Genomic DNA, 17,149 nt, shown 5'->3' with positions numbered 1-17,149 from the left:
TAAATAGGAATAATTTATTTAATAAGAGTTAATTAATTTAGTTAGATTTAAATTATATTTAATTTAGGGGGGTGTTAGGGTTAAAGTTAGACTTAGCTTTAGGGGTTAATAAATTTATTAGAGTAGCGGTGAGCTCCTGTCGGCAGATTAGGGGTTAATACTTGAAGTTAGGTGTCGGCAATGTTAGGGAGGGCAGATTAGGGGTTAATACTATTTATTATAGGGTTATTGAGGCGGGAGTGAGGCGGATTAGGGGTTAATACATTTATTATAGTAGCGCTCAGGTCCGGTCGGCAGATTAGGGGTTAATAAGTGTAGTTAGGTGAAGGCGACGTTTGGGGGCGGCAGATTAGGGGTTAATAAATATAATATAGGGGTCGGCGATGTTAGGGCAGCAGATTAGGGGTACATAGGGATAATGTAGGTGGCGGGGGTGTACGGAGTGGCAGATTAGGGGTTAAAAATAATATGCAGGGGTCAGCAATAGCAGGGGCGGCAGATTAGGGGTTAATAAGTGTAAGGTTAGGGGTGTTTAGACTCGGGGTACATGTTAGAGTGTTAGGTGCAGACGTAGGAAGTGTTTCCACATAGAGAACAATGGGGCTGCGTTAGGAGCTGAACGCAGCTTTTTTGCAGGTGTTAGGTTTTTTTTCAGCTCAAACAGCCCCATTGTTTTCTATGGGGGAATCGTGCACGAGCACGTTTTTGAAGCTGGCCGCGTCCGTAAGCACCGCTGGTATCGAGAGTTGAAGTTGCGGTAAATATGCTATACGCTCCTTTTTTGGAGCCTAACGCAGCCATTCTGTGAACTCTAAATACCAGCGGTATTTAAAAGGTGCGGCCAGAAAAAAGCATGCGTAGCTAACGCACCCCTTTGGCTGCAGAACTCTAAATCTAGGCGTAAGTTACACAAAATAAAAAACACGAAGTTACAGAAAATAAAAAATAAACTATCAAATATTTAAACTAATTACACCTTATCTAAGAGCCCTATGAAAATAAAAAAGCCCCCCCCAAATACCCCCTAGCCTACAATAAACTACCAATGACCCTTAAAAGGGCCTTTTGCGGGGCATTGCCCCAAAGAAATCAGCTCTTTTACCTGTAAATAAAAATACAAATACCCCCCAACAGTAAAACCAACCACCCACACAACCAACCCCCCAAATAAAAACCTAATCTAAAAAACCTAAGCTCCTCATTGCCCTGAAAAGGGCATTTGTATGGGCATTGCCCTTAAAAGGGCATTTAGCTCTTTTACCTTGCCCAAACCCTAAGCTAAAATTAAAACCCACCCAATAAACCCTTAAAAAACCTAACACTAACCCCTGAAGATCCACTTACAGTTTCTGAAGACCGGACAACCATCCTCAACGAAGCGGCAGAAGTCCTCAGCGAAGCCGGCAGAACTCTTCATCGAAGTGGGCCGAAGTCTTCATCCAACCGGGCAGAAGTCTTCATCCAGACGGCATCTTCTATCTTCATCCATCCAGCGCGGAGTGGCTCCATCTTCAAGACATCCGGCGGGGGGAGCATCTTCTTCTTTCGATGTCTTCTTCCGAATGAATGTTCCTTTAAATGACGTCATCCAAGATGGCGTCCCTTAGATTCCGATTGGCTTATAGATTTCTATCAGCCAATCGAAAGTAAGGTTGAAAAAATCCTATTGGATGTTGCAATCAGCCAATAGGATTGAGCTTTCATCCTATTGGCTGATCCAATCAGCCAATAGGATTGAGCTTGCATTCTATTGGCCTAGATTAGGTGTAATTAGTTTAAATATTTAATAGATTATATTTTATTTTGTGTAATTTAGTGTTTATTTTTTTTTTGTAATTTAGTGTTTGTTATTTTGTGTAACTTAGTTGTTAGTTTTTGGTAATTTAGTAATTTTTAATAGTAGATTAAAATTATTTGAGTAGGATTAGGTTTTTAAATATGTCATATAGTTAATTTCATTTGTAGTTTAATGTAATTTTAGTATAACAGTTAGGGTAGGTTAATTATTAATTTAATATAGTTTAATGTAATTTTAGTCTAATAGGGTAGATTAATTATTAGTTTAATATAGTTTAATGTAATTTTAGTATAATAGTTAGGGTAGGGTAATTATTAGTTTAATATAGTTTAATTTAAATCTAAAGGTAAGTTTAATTTATTATAAGATAGGGATGAGTTAATATTTAATGTAAAGTTAAGTGGTTGTTAGGTTTAGGGGTTAATAGGTTAATTTAGTTTATGGCGATGTGGGGGGCTGGTGGTTTAGGGGTTAATAGGTTTAGTAAGTGGTACTGATGTGGGAGGCCAGGGGTTTAGGGGTTAATACATTTATTTAGTTGCGGTGGGCTCTGGGAGCGGCGGAATAGGGGTTAATACGTTTATGTAGATGGTGGCGGTGTCGGGTGGCAGATTAGGGGTTAATAAGTATAATGTAGGTGGAGGCGGTGTAGGGGACGGCAGATTAGGGGTTAATAAGTATAATGTAGGTGGCGGCGGTTGCGGGGCGGCAGATTAGGGGTTAATAAGTATAATGTAGGTGGCGTCGGGGCGGCAGATTAGGGGTTAATAAGTATAATGTAGGTGGTGGCAGTGTAGGAGGCGGCAGATTAGGGGTGTTTAGACTCGGGGTACATGTTAGGGTGTTAGGTGTAAACATAACTTTTATTCTCCCATAGGAATCAATGGGATATCGGGAAGCAGCGAACATGAGCTTTCGCTGCTTTCAGACTCCCATTGATTCCTATGGCATCCGCTGCCTCCAGGGTGGCGGATTGAAAAGCAGGTACGCTGGGCCGGAATAGTGGCGAGTTAGATATTTACATTTAGATACCTATTAGATATTTGATAACTAGCAAAAGTAGTCAGATAGTGCAAAATTTGCATTCGGAACATCTGTAATGACGTAAGCATCGATCTGTGTCGGACTGAGACCGGCGGATCGTATGTTATGTCACAAATTTCAACTTTTGCCAGTCTGTAGGCTTTGATAAATGAGGCGAATCAGGCTCGCCACAATTACGCTGCGCAATTCCAGCGTATTTGCGGTTGACGGCTTGATAAATAGGCCTCATTGTATTGGCTGTTCAAATCAGCCCATACAAATGCCCCTTTAGGGGCAATGGATAGATTAGTTGTTGTTTTTTATTTTGGGGGGTGGGTGGGGGTTGTACTGTTGGGGCGTACTTTGGAATTTGGTTCCTAAAAGAGCTGTAATCTTTAGGGCAATGCCTTACAAAAGGCTATTGGTAGTTTATTGTTAGATTGTTTTTTTTTTTATTTTGGGGTGACTTTTTTGTTTTTAAGGGGGTATAATATTAGGAATAACCTTTTTATATTGGATAATTACAAAAACATTTTTGGAATGTTAGCTTTTTTATTTTTGTGATTTTAGCTTTTTTATTTTACTGTAATCTTAGTTTTTTTTTACTGTAATGCTAGGATTTTTTATTTTAATGTAAAGTTAGGATTTTTTATTTTTTGTAATTTGTAATACATTTTTAAGGTAGTCTTCTTTTATTTTATCTAATTGTATTTTAATTGTGATTAATTTAGGGGGTGTTAGGTTAGGGGTCTTAGCTATTAGATTAATACTTTGCATTGTGGGAGGTTCGCGGATTAGAGGTTAATAGTGTAATTTGTTAGTTTGCGATGTAGGGGGTTGGCGGTTTAGATGTTAATACTTTTATTAGGTACTTTGAGTTGTGGGGGGTTGGCGGATTAGGGGTTAATAGTGCAATTAGATACTTTGCGTTATGGGGTTGGGGGTTTAGGGGTTAATATGTTTATTAGGTAGTTTGCATTGTGGGGGGATGGCAGTTTAGGGGTTAATAGTTTTAATAGGTAGATTACATTGTGGGGGTTGGCGGTTTAGAGGTTAATACATTTTATTAGTTATAGCAGGGATGGCAGATTAGGGGTGGATATTAAGGCTTCCAGGGAGTTATGGTACTTTCATAATCAGCGCAAGGCTTGCTGCGCCTGCCTATGTGTGGCGAGATGAATATGGAGTAAAATTTCTCCATTCTCAGCGCGTAAGTCCTTGCTCTGAATATGTGATACCAACTGCCGACGTCAGTTCTATGTTAGTTTATGGTAGTAAAAACAGCGGGGGACAGGTGAAATATACACGCGTAACTTGTATGCGGCGCCGTATATGTAATCAACCGATTCAACTAAAAATAGGCAATGCTGGCTTTAGCGACCAACGTCGCATATGTGTTCAGGGCCAATGTGTTTTACATTGCACGACTTATGAGGAAGTAGAGAGCATACTGTTTGTCATTATGGGTTATAGTGTATGTGTCTGTGCTGTATTTACTTGTAAATAGCTTATTTTAATCAGAATCATATCACTGTTACAGGTGAAGATTTCTCTGTGTGATTAAGAACCTGTATAAGAGGTGTTCCCTGTAGGTAAACACATTGCATCAATCAGACCTAAGCTCAGTATCAGTCCTCTTGCTTCAGAACTGCCAAGGCTTATGTCTTACAAAACAGGTAGACCGCAAGGGATGTTCCCTATTCATGCAGCTTAAAGAAGACATATTTTCTATTATGGTTATGGGGTTCACAGTTGTTCAGTACTGTACAGTGCAGTATTCTTGCACAAAAATATTCACACCAAAATGCTAAGCACTTCAATATCCAGTTTTCATAGTCCCTAAGCTAAATGTAAAAGTCCTTCTATACCGCAATACATTACAAATATGGGGCAGTAAGAAGTTAGGTGTAGACAAGGGGGCCAAATCAGTAATGATTGATTTTTATGTTACTGGCAGCCAAGGGGTAAAATGACTGCTTAATTGTGAAAATTGTACATGGTGGCATCATGAGTGGGACTAAGGTAGAGATTTAGGGGGCATTGTGTGACTCCACATACCATAGTGCCCAGTCACTTAAAGGGACACAAAAGTCAAAATTAAACTTTCATTATTCAGATAGAGCATGCAATTTTAAACAACTTTCCAATTTACTTCCATTAACAAAATGTGCACAGTCTTTTTATATTTACACTTTTTGAGTCACCATCTCCTACTGAGCATGTGCAAGAATTCACAGAATATACGTATATGAATTTGTGACTGACTGATGGCTGTCACAGGCTCGCCGGAAACAGCAGTTATGAAGCAGCGGTCTAAAGACCGCTGCTCGATAACTTGTCTGCCTGCTCTGAGGCTGGGGACATCAATCTGCCTGATTCAATACGATTGGGCTGATTGACACCCCCTGCTAGCGGCCGCAAATCTGCAGGGGGCGGCATTGCACAAGCAGTTCACAAGAACTGCTTGTGTAATAATAAATGCCTACATCATATCATGTCCGCTTGCACATTAATAAATAGGCCCCTAAGTGCTATTTGTTATCATGCATTTGTTGATTATGCAAATTTACTGTATTTACTGATCCTTTAAAGATTGTCAGGTATCTTTGTGGAGGGCAGCAAACTTATATTGTTATATGTTATGTACAAACCTTCTAAATGCCCAATTACTTTTATTTGCTTGATTTAATTAATGTATTAAGTTTTCTGTTCTCTAGGTGCAGACACATGTAATGAGATAGCAAACAATTTTTACAACGAAGACGGTAATACATCATGGCGTGAGCGCTTGAACGCAAATAAAGGTAACAGATATCACAAAAGAATGTGATTTGAACAGGGTAGATTTCAAATTGATTTAAATCAATGGTTTTAATTTTTTAGAATAATAACTTTTCACATTATTTTTTCCGGTTATATCAGGCCATTATTGATTTGGTTATATATCATTAGATATGCATAGATTTCATTAAAATGAATAAAATTATTGGGAGGTGAACTATCTCCAGATTAATAAGTTAATCATTCATATTTGATCAACTTTTCAGTTGTACTTTATTGGAAGGAGAAAAATAATAATTACCTTAAAAATAACAATTTAAATAGTTTTATTTAACTAAAGAAAAATAACAATTACATTAATAATAACAATGTAATACTTATTAATTAATAACTCCAGATCCACTCCATTTAGTTTATTGAGGGGACAAGACAAGGATGTCCATTATACGATTCCACATTAATTTTTTTAGCTCTGGAACCTTTATCCATCTTGCTAAAGAAAGAAATACAGGTTATAAATATTCTAGGACAAAAGATTACAATTGCTCTATATGCTGATGATCTTTTGATTTATACCTGACATTTGTCGGTAACTTTCCCTAAAATTAGTAGGAGTATTGAGTTGTTTAGCACCTTTTTGGAGTATGTAGTTAATGTAGATAAATCAGAAATCTTGTGGATATATAAAAATGAAGATCAGGAATATTCAGGGAGGTCAGAGTTGTTTAACATACTTGGGGATCTGAATCTCTAATAATCCGGAGGAGTGGTATAAACTGAATATTACTGCAGGGGTTAACAAATTTTGTGAAAAACTTAAAAAATGGAAATCGACCCCTTTATGTCTGTCAGGTAAAATAAGTCTGCTAAAAATCATAGCTTTACCAAAACATTTATACATATTTCCAAATGTTTCCCTCCTCTTGAGGAACGAAGAAATTAATAGGATTAATTCAGCTATTAAATACTTCTTATGGGGAGAAGGGAAGGTTAGAATAAGTCTTAAGTTAACACTATCAAACTAATTTTTGGGGATTTGCTCTTCCATATATAGTGAATTATAATCTAGTCACATTGTCGAAAATAGCTCTGGATATGATATTAAAATGTGATCATATACTAGCTGAAATTGAATCCAGGATTAGTACATCCATTTCTTTAACGAATATTCCCCACATGCGGATTAAAAACTTGCTGAATTATATAAAAAAGATAAGGTTCTTGCGAGATCCCATTATTGCTTGGCATCGAATATGTAGAATTTATAAATATAAAATTTTCAGTCTCTAAATATTTGGACATAGATAAAAATTGTAACCTCCGACTGGGACAGAATTCTAAGATCAGGAAGAATCAGGGAGTAGTTCTATTATATAAAATGGATGAAAAACATTGGCTTTTCTATTCACAGATTAAACAATATCGTATTAAATTACACAGATTATTTAGCGCCTATTATAAATGCATTTAAGAAGGGCAAATTCTCTATCTCTATCTCTTTGTATAATTTAATTACCAGTATAAATCATAAAACTCGTATGGAGTAAACTGTTTATAAGTGAAGTAACATTGGATTAGTTAACATTGATCCACAGGAAATAGATAGAAGCTTAGGGAGAATGGAAAAAGCTTCTCTTGCTGCTTTTTACAGAGAGCAACATACTAAGGGGTCAATTTAACAAGTGCATACACTGTCGGCATTTATCATTGCACAAGCATTTCTTGTTGAATGCTTGTGCAATGCTGCCCCCTGCACACTCGCAGCCAATCGGCCACTAGCAGGGGGTATCAATCATCCAGATCAGATCGGATCGGGATAATTTCAGTCTGACACTTAAAAGGTGGCGGAGAAGTTAAGGAGCAGTGCTCTTCTTAACTTCCGTTTCTGGCTAGCCAGAAATGATGGGCGTAGAAAGCAGAATCCGCTGCTTGTTAAATCTATCCCTAAGATTTTGTTGATGGTGTACAGTATCTCACAAAAGTGAGTACACCCCTCATATTTTTGTAAATATTTTATTATATCTTTTCATGTGACAACACTGAAGTAATGACACTTTGCTACAATGTACAGTAGTGAGTGTACAGACAGCCTGTATAACAGTGTAAATTTGCTGTCCCCTCAAAATAACTCAGCACACAGCCAATAATGTCTAAACCGTTGGCAACAAAAAGTGAGTACACCCCTAAGTGGAAATGTCCAAATTGGGCCCAATTAGCCATCTTCCCTCTCCGGTGTCATGTGACTTGTTAGTGTTACAAGGTCTCAGATGTGGAAGATGAAAGAAACAAGAGAGGCGCCTGTGTGTACCAGTAGATAACCAAATGATAACCTAATCAGGGTACTCACATTTGCAAAGAGCACTCAGACAGTGCTATTGGAAACAGGCTGGATGTTTGACAGCAACCCAGCTCACTGATTGCAGAAACAAAATTACATCAAATCTGGAGAAGATAAGACAAAACAGGGTGCCTCTGTGTACCAGTAATAAACCAAAAAGATATCAGTGTAGATCCTCATTCAGTATACTCACATTTGTGAAGAGCACTCAGACAGTGCTATTAGGCACAAGCTGGATATTTAGCAGCAAACCAGCTTACTGATATGATGGTAACACAGGCACTGGAGCACAGGGACACAGGAACACAGGTACTTCAAAATATATAGAAGAGTCTGAAATGATAGAGTCTATAAACTAAAACTGCAAAATAGACTGCAACAAATGCAGCCTATAACTCCCTAAGGAGTAACAGGTAGGTTGGAAAGGCACGATTCCAATATATAATGAACAAAATTTAAAATTGATTTATTGTAAATCAAAAATACAAAAAATACAGATAAAAATATAAAACAATGGAACCAGAAGGCAGGGGTTGCTAGCTACCCTCCTTCAAATATGCAACGCGTTTCTCAGTGCTTTACCACACTGTTTCATCAGGCAAAAGGTCTCAGATGTGAATGGGGAGCAGGTGTGTTAAATTTGGTGTTATCGCTCTCACACTCTCTCATGCTGGTCACTGGAAGCTCAACATGGCACCTCATGGGAAAGAACTCTCTGAGGATCTGAAAAAAGAATTGTTGTTCTACATAAAGATGGCTTAGGCTATAAGAAGATTGCCAAGACCCTGAAACTGAGTTACAGCACGGTGGTCAAAACCATACAGCTGTTCTTGTCTTTGGGAAATAGACATATGAGTGCTGCCAGCATTGCTGCAGAGGTTGAAGGGGTGGGGAGTCAGCCTGTCAGTGCTCAGACCATATGCCGCACACTGCATCAAATTGGTCTGCATGGCTGTGGTCCCAGAAAGAAGCCTCTTCTAAAGATGATGCACAAGAAAGCCCTCAAACAGTTTGCTGAAGACAAGCAGACTAAGGACATGGATTACTGGAACCATGTCCTGTGGTCCAATGAGACCAAGCTAAACTTATTTGGTTCAGATGGTGTCAAGCGTGTGTGACGGCAACCAGGTGAGAAGTACAAAGACAAGTGTGTCTTGCCTACAGTCAAGCATGGTGGTGGGAGTGTCATGGTCTGGGCCTGCATGAGTGCTGCCGGCACTGGGAAGCTACAGTTCATTGAGGGAACCATGAATGCCAACATGTAGTGTAACATACTGAAGCAGAGACTGGGCCGCAGGGCAGTATTCAAACATGATAACGACCCCAAACACACCTCCAAGATGACCACTGCCTTGCTAAAGAAGCTGAGGGTAAAGGTGATGGACTGACCAAGCATGTCTCCAGACCTAAACCCTATTGAGCATCTGTGGGACATCCTCAAACAGAAGGTGGGGGAGTGCAAGGTCTCTAACATCCACCAGCTCAGTGATGTCATCATGGAGGAGTGGAAGAGGACTCCAGTGGCAACTTGTGAAGCTCTGGTGAACTCCATGCCCAAGAAGGTTAAGGCAGTGCTGGAAAATAATGGTGGCCACAAAAAATATTGACACTTAGGGTCCAATTTGGACATTTCCACTTAGGGGTGTACTCACTTTTGTTTCCAACAGTTTAGACATTAATGGCTGTGTGTTGAGTTATTTTGAGGGGACAGCAAATTTACACTGCTATACAGGCTGTACACTCACTACTTTACATTGTAGGAAAGTGTCATTTCTTCAGTGTTGTCAAATGAAAAGATATAATCAAATATTTACAAAAATGTGAGTGCTGTTCAAAATGCAAGTTACCTCCATCGTTTCTAGTCATGTCCACAAATATTGAGATTTTGGAAAAAGGTTAATTATTGGCTAAACAGTATTTGTCAGATGGCCATAACTTTGTCTGCTAAACAAATTATTTTTCTCTTTGCCGACCATAAACTTAATAATAGACAACATTTTACAAATACAATTATTATTTTAGGTTGAAATTTAATTATAAAACATTGGAAAAGGGAACAAGAGCCTTCCTTTGTGTCTTTCAAGAATGCTGTGCAAAGACAGTTTTTGATTGAGCAACATGATATGTGGTTCAAGCTTGAATATTAATGTCAAACTATTTTTTGAAAAATGGAAAGATTAGATTTTGAAATTATGCCATAATGATCAGGAAATATTGATAAGGAAATTTGAATTGACTCAATATATGATGGAAAGTAAGATTAGGGGGGAAAGGGTGCTGATTCCCACTTTAATTGTTAAGAGGTGAGATATATATATATATATATATATATATATATATATATATATATATATATATATATATATATATATATATATATATATATATTTTGTAAATCCGGGCAATAGAGAAGTCACAGTATGGATAATAGGGAACGTTTTCCCATAAGAAGTTAGCCCTACCGAAAGGTTTAGGGCAATTTTACAAATAGGTGTTCTGGTGTAAGAAGGATAAGGAAGATAAAGGTATAAATTTGATATATATATTTTTAGTCTATATGACTGGATATTCATGGTCTGCATTCTTCTGGGTTTTTTTCTTACTCATTTCATATTTTGTTTATTTTTTTGTATACAATGTACAGAATGCTATTTGTGTAAAGAGAAAAAGAAATGTACACTGCATATGTATACTGTGCATATTTTTCATTAACAGGTAAAAATAATGGAAAACAATAATAATAACAATAAGAGACTTTAGTTGACAAAAACTGTAATTTATTTTGATGTTACTGATATTGTCTATGTACACTGTAAATTTGCTTTCCAATTAATAAAAATAAAGGGGGAAAAATAATAATAACAATTTAAATTGTTTTTTTTTAACTAAAATAATAACATTATATTTCATTAATAATGCTTGCCCTCCCTCCTCACACTTAGGGGTCTAGTTATCAAGCCGTCAACCTCAAATACGCTGGAATTCCGCAGCGTATTTGTGGTGAGGCTGATTCGCCTAAGTTATCAAGCCCTACACACCGGCAAAAGTAGAATTTAGTGACATAAGCTTCGATCCGCCGGACTCAGTCCGACACAGATCGATTCTTACGTCACTACAGATGTTCCGCACACAAGTTCGGCACAATCTGACTACTTTTGCTAGTTATCAAAAAACTAGCAGGTACACTCGGCACTTTTCCCAGCGTACCTGGTTTTCAATCCGCCGCCCTGAAGGCAGCGGATCCCATAGGAATCAATGGGAGTCTGACCATAGCGAAAGTTCATGTTCGCTGCTGCCAGATATCCCAATGATTCCTATGGGAGATGTCTGCACCTAACACCCTAACATGTACCCCGAGTCTAAACACCCCTAATCTGCCCCCCTACACCGCCGCCACCTATATTAAACATGTTAACCCCTAAACCGCCGCTCCCGGACCCCGCCGCCACTATAATAAATATGTTAACCCCTAAACCGCCGCTCCCGGACCCTGCCGCCACTCTAATAAACTGATTAACCCCTAAACCGCCGCTCCCGGACCCCGCCGCCACCTATATTAAACGTATTAACCCCTAATCTGCCCCCCCTACACCGTCGCCACCTATAATAAATTTATTAACCCCTATCCTGCCCCCCCTACACCGCCGCAATTATAATAAAATTATTAACCCCTAAACCTAAGTCTAACCCTAACCCTAACACCCCCTAACTTAAATATTAATTAAATACATCTAAATATTATAACTCTTATTAACTAGATTAATTCTTATTTAAAACTAAATACTTACCTTTAAAATAAACCCTAATATAGCTACAATATAAATAATAATTATATTGTAGCTATTTTAGGATTTATTTTTATTTTACAGGCAAATTTCAATTTATTTTAAATAGGTACAATAGCTATTAAATAGTTATTAACTATTTAATAGCTACCTAGTTAAAATAAAGAGAAATTTAATTGTAACCTAAGTTACAATTACACCTAACACTACACTATCATTAACTAAATTATTCCTATTTAAAACTAAATACTTACCTGTAAAATAAACCCTAAGATAGCTAAAATGTAATTAATAATTACATTGTAGCTATTTTAGAAATTTATATTTATTTTACAGGTAACTTTGTATTTATTTTAGCTAGTTAGAATAGTTATTAAATAGTTATTAACTATTTAATAACTACCTAGCTAAATGAAATACAAAATTACCTGTAAAATAAATCCTAACCTAAGTTAAAATTAAACCTTACACTACACTATCATTAAATTAATTAAATAAATTACCTACAAATAACTACAATTAAATAAACTAACTAAAGTACAAAACATAAAAAAGCTAAGTTACAAAAAATAAAAAAAATAAGTTACAAACATTTAAAAAATATTACAACAATTTTAAGCTACTTACACCTAATCTAAGCCCCCTAATAAAATAACAAAGCCCCCCAAAATAAAAAAATCAGCCAATCAGATTTTTCCTACCTTAATTCCAATTGGCTGATAGAATCCTATCAGCCAATCGGAATTCGAGGGATGCCATCTTAGATGACGTCACTTAAAGGAACCGTCATTCGTCGTTCAGTCGTCGGTGGAAGAAGATGGCTCCGCGTAGGCTCGTCTGAAGATGGCTCCGCTCCGGATGGATGAAGATTGAAGACGCCGCCTGGATGAGGACTTCAATCGGATGGAAGACTTCTTCAGCGCCCCTTGGATGATGACTTCAGTCGGATGGAAGACTTCTTCAGCGCCCCTTGGATGATGACTTCTGCCGCTCCGGATCTCCTCTTCGGTTCCATTGGTGGTCGGCTGGCTGAAGACGGCTAAAGGTAGGATGATCTTCTGGGGGGTAGTGTTAGGTTTCTTTAAGGGAGGTTTGGGTTAGAGTAGGGGTATGTGGGTGGTGGGTTTTAATGTTGGGGGGGTTGTATTTTTATTTTACAGGCAAAAGAGCTGTTTTCTTTGGGGCATGCACCGCAAAAGGCCCTTTTAAGGGCTGGTAAGGTAATTGAGCTGTTAACTTTTTAATGTAGAATAGGGTAGGGATTTTTTTTATTTTGGGGATTTGTTATTTTATTAGGGGGCTTAGATTAGGTGTAAGTAGCTTAAAATTGTTGTAATATTTTTTAAATGTTTGTAACTTCTTTTTTTTATTTTTTGTACTTTAGTTAGTTTATTTAATTGTATTTAATTGTAGTTATTTGTAGGTAATTTATTTAATTAATTTAATGATAGTGTAGTGTAAGGTTTAATTGTAACTTAGGTTAGGATTTATTTTACAGGTAATTTTGTATTTCTTTTAGCTAGGTAGTTATTAAATAGTTAATAACTATTTAATAACTCTTCTAACTAGCTAAAATAAATACAAAGTTACCTGTAAAATAAATATAAATCCTAAAATAGCTACAATGTAATTATTAATTACATTGTAGCTATCTTAGGGTTTATTTTACAGGTAAGTATTTAGTTTTAAATAGGAATAATTTATTTAATGATAGTGTAGTGTTAGGTGTAATTGTAACTTAGGTTAGGATTTATTTTACAGGTAAATTTCTCTTTATTTTAACTAGGTAGCTATTAAATAGTTAATAACTATTTAATAGCTATTGTACCTATTTAAAATAAATTGAAATTTGCCTGTAAAATAACAATAAATCCTAAAATAGCTACAATATAATTATTATTTATATTGTAGCTATATTAGGGTTTATTTTAAAGGTAAGTATTTAGTTTTAAATAGGATTACTTTAGTTAATAAGAGTTATAATATTTAGATGTATTTAATTAATATTTAAGTTAGGGGGTGTTAGGGTTAGAGTTAGACTTAGGTTTAGGGGTTAATAATTTTATTATAGTTGCGCGGTGTAGGGGGGGCAGGATAGGGGTTAATAAATTTATTATAGGTGGCGACAGTGTAGGGGGGCAGATTAGGGGTTAATATGTTTAATATAGGTGGCAGCGGGGTCCGGGAGCGGCGGTTTAGGGGTTAAACAATTTATTTAGTTGCGGCGGGGTACGGGATCGGCAGGATAGGGGTTAATAAATTTATTATAGGTGGCGGCGGTATAGGGGGGGCAGGATAGGGGTTAATAGGTATTATGTAGGTGGCGGCGGGGTCCGGGAGCGTCGGTTTAGGGGTTAATCAGTTTATTAGAGTGGCGGTGGGCTCCGGGAGCGGCGGTTTAGGGGTTAATACATTTATAAGAGTTGCGGCGGGGTCTAGGATCAGCGGTTTAGGGGTTAATAACTTTATTTAGTTGCGGGGGGCTCCAGGGGCGCCGGTATAGGGGGTAGAACAGTATAGTTAGTGTGGGTGCTTAGTGACAGCTTGTCAATAAAGCTGTAAAAAAGCCAAAGAGCAGCGAGATCGGATGAGTGATAACTATCACAGTCCGCTGCTCATCGCCCCGTACTTGGTGTGCGGCTTTTTGACAGCTTTATTGATAACTTTGGCAAGATTTTTCAGGTCCGCGGCGGCGATGGTAGGCAAGCTTAGGCGGGCGTATTGGGCCGGCGAAGGCAGGTAAGTAAACACATTGATAACTAGGCCTCTTAGGCTTTTGTGCAGATCTATTCCAAACAATTTCTATTCAGTGAGCTTCTTGAAACTTAGTATGGGTTGATTCTGTGTACATAAATTTACATGTGAGCAATGACATTAAAGGGACAGTAAAGTCAAAATTAAACTTTCATGATTCATAAAGAACATGCAATTTTAAACAATTTTCCAATTTACTTTTCTTATCTAATTAGCTTCGTTCTCTTGGTATCCATTGCTGAAAAGGTTACATAGGTAGGCTTGGAAGCAATGCACTTCTGTGAGCTAGCTGATTGTCACTGTCCCACCCAATGTGTTCAGCTAGGCCCCAGCATTGTTCTTTTTCAACAAAGGATACCAAGAGAATGAGGGAAATTTGATAATAGAAGTAAATCTTATAACATTTGTGTTGTGAACAAGGAGTATGTTATTTCTGCAGATTTCCAGTTTTGAAAACTACAAAACCAATAAAATGTAATAATATCTTCTCGATAGAAAAATCCCCAAAATAATCTGACAGAAACCATTAGGAGAGTATGACATTGTGAATGCATCAATAGAATGAATTTACCAAAAAAATTAAACATTATAGCCATGAATTTACAGCATCTTACTCTATAATTAAAAAAAAAATTATATTTCAGGAGAAATAACCTTTAGATTATATTGTTTCATAAGAAGAAGCTATCTTTGGATAGATTTTTTATAAACAAAAACAAAAACATATTTAAATAAAAAAACAAACAAAAAAAATCATTTTTAAATAAAAAAAATCAGATTTTTTTTTATTTTTTAAAAAAATGATTGATTTTTATTCAACCTGGATTTGGAGCATATGTGACACTGTCTGTATCGGATCTGCCTTCATATGAAGATGGTATCAAATCACATCAAAGTGGTGATCACATTAGGACACAGGTTTTCAAACCTGTCCAAAGGCCTCCTAAACAGGATAGGTTTTCAGGATTACCTTGGATGAGAGCAGGTGAAATATCCATCAGCTCATTATCCTCAAAATATGGCCTATTAGGGAGGCCCGAGGACAGGTTTTAAAAACAGTGCACTAGACCCTCTAAGTGACCGTGAGGAGGTTCTCAACACACATCCCGTGAACATCCTGTGAAGAAAAAAAAAGTGATCACACTTGATCCTATAAGTGGCTGTGAGTAGGGTCTCAAGACACATCCTGTGAAGAAGAGAAAAAATGGGTTGATCACATTAGACCCTATAAGTGGCCTTGAGGAGGGTCTCAACACATCCTGTAAAGAAGAAGAAGAACAAAATGGGGTGATCACATTGATCCTTCTGCATAAGTTTAAACCTTCCTAATGAACTTTGTCTTTTTATTTTGGAGTATCTATATTTGCCCATCATCTGCATATATCTGTATTTTTTTATAAGCTATCTTTTTGTCTTTACAGCATGTGCTACTTCTTTGGAAAACCACATTAGTTTCCTCTTTCTTTTACTTTTACAGACAGTGTGCAGTTGCATCTGTGCATTAAAAATTCCCACTATTCTTTTGCTCCTGTAATAATAGTTTGCCATTTTTTTAAGGGTTGTTTAGGTTTTCTCCTATGTATGAAATATCAGCCATCCTAAAGTCTAAAACATTTATATTAGTGTGGGTGGACAGTGCATGCATGTGATTGTTAACCAGACTGACTAATGATCACTGGACCCTAAGTTCTCACTCACAGGCACATTTTATACTGTATCACTGTTTTAAATCTAATATAGCTACCTTTTGAGTCGGTTCCTTTACCAATTCCCCTTGCAAATATTCAAGAATACACTTATTTTTAGCTAATCGAACGAGTATCTCACAGTCTATTTTTAGCAAATAAAAGCTTTCCTCTTCATCGTCATTTTGGTTATGTCTTCAAATAACAGATTTCTAGGCTATCATCCTGTAATGGAGGCCTATAAACAACACCTATTCTAAACAAATTTTTTCCCCAGTCACTCAAATACTTTCCACATTATCATTAGTTCCATATTAACATCTGCATATGAGCCATTTTTAATGTTGATGTAACCAAAATGAGCCATTTTATTTTTTTGACTGCAGCTCTTTTTTCATTATCGGTTGAAAAATGGCCCTATATTTAACATGTGCCAGTCCTGTTTGGCTGATCACAATCAAAATTCTCTATACTTTGCATCACATTTACATGGCTATTTTTCACGTATTGAATTCTACAGCTAAAATGACTTGATAAACCCCCAGACAACAATTTTTTTTTTTTTGTATCAAAAATGTTTTAAATGTAACAATGGCTATGTACATGCGCAAAACACATTGAAATTACCCCACCATATTATATGACATTAGGAGCAACATACAAGCTATAAATGCTACCTGCTTAAATAATAGTTAAAAAATGCACTTTTACAGTAAAAAAAAATAACCAAATCCATAACCCAACAATCACACATGCCCACTGTACCCATAATGCCTCTGCTCAAATAAATTAGAGAGACAAACACATATATCTCTATAGTTTTGGAGCACAACAAGTTAATTGCACAATGTCTCCTCTTAGCATTCCTAGACTAGACACTATTAAAAGAGATCAGTCAGCATTCACGCCCTTCAATCTTTAATAGAATCTATAACCCCACAAAATTTATATTTTGTTTGTGATACATAATTATTAGATTAAAGGG

The sequence above is a fragment of the Bombina bombina genome, chromosome 2, assembly GCF_027579735.1.
Source record: "Bombina bombina isolate aBomBom1 chromosome 2, aBomBom1.pri, whole genome shotgun sequence".
Taxonomy (NCBI): Eukaryota; Metazoa; Chordata; class Amphibia; order Anura; family Bombinatoridae; genus Bombina; species Bombina bombina.
The sequence above is the reverse complement of the archived record's forward strand: the minus strand, read 5'-3'. Positions refer to the sequence as shown.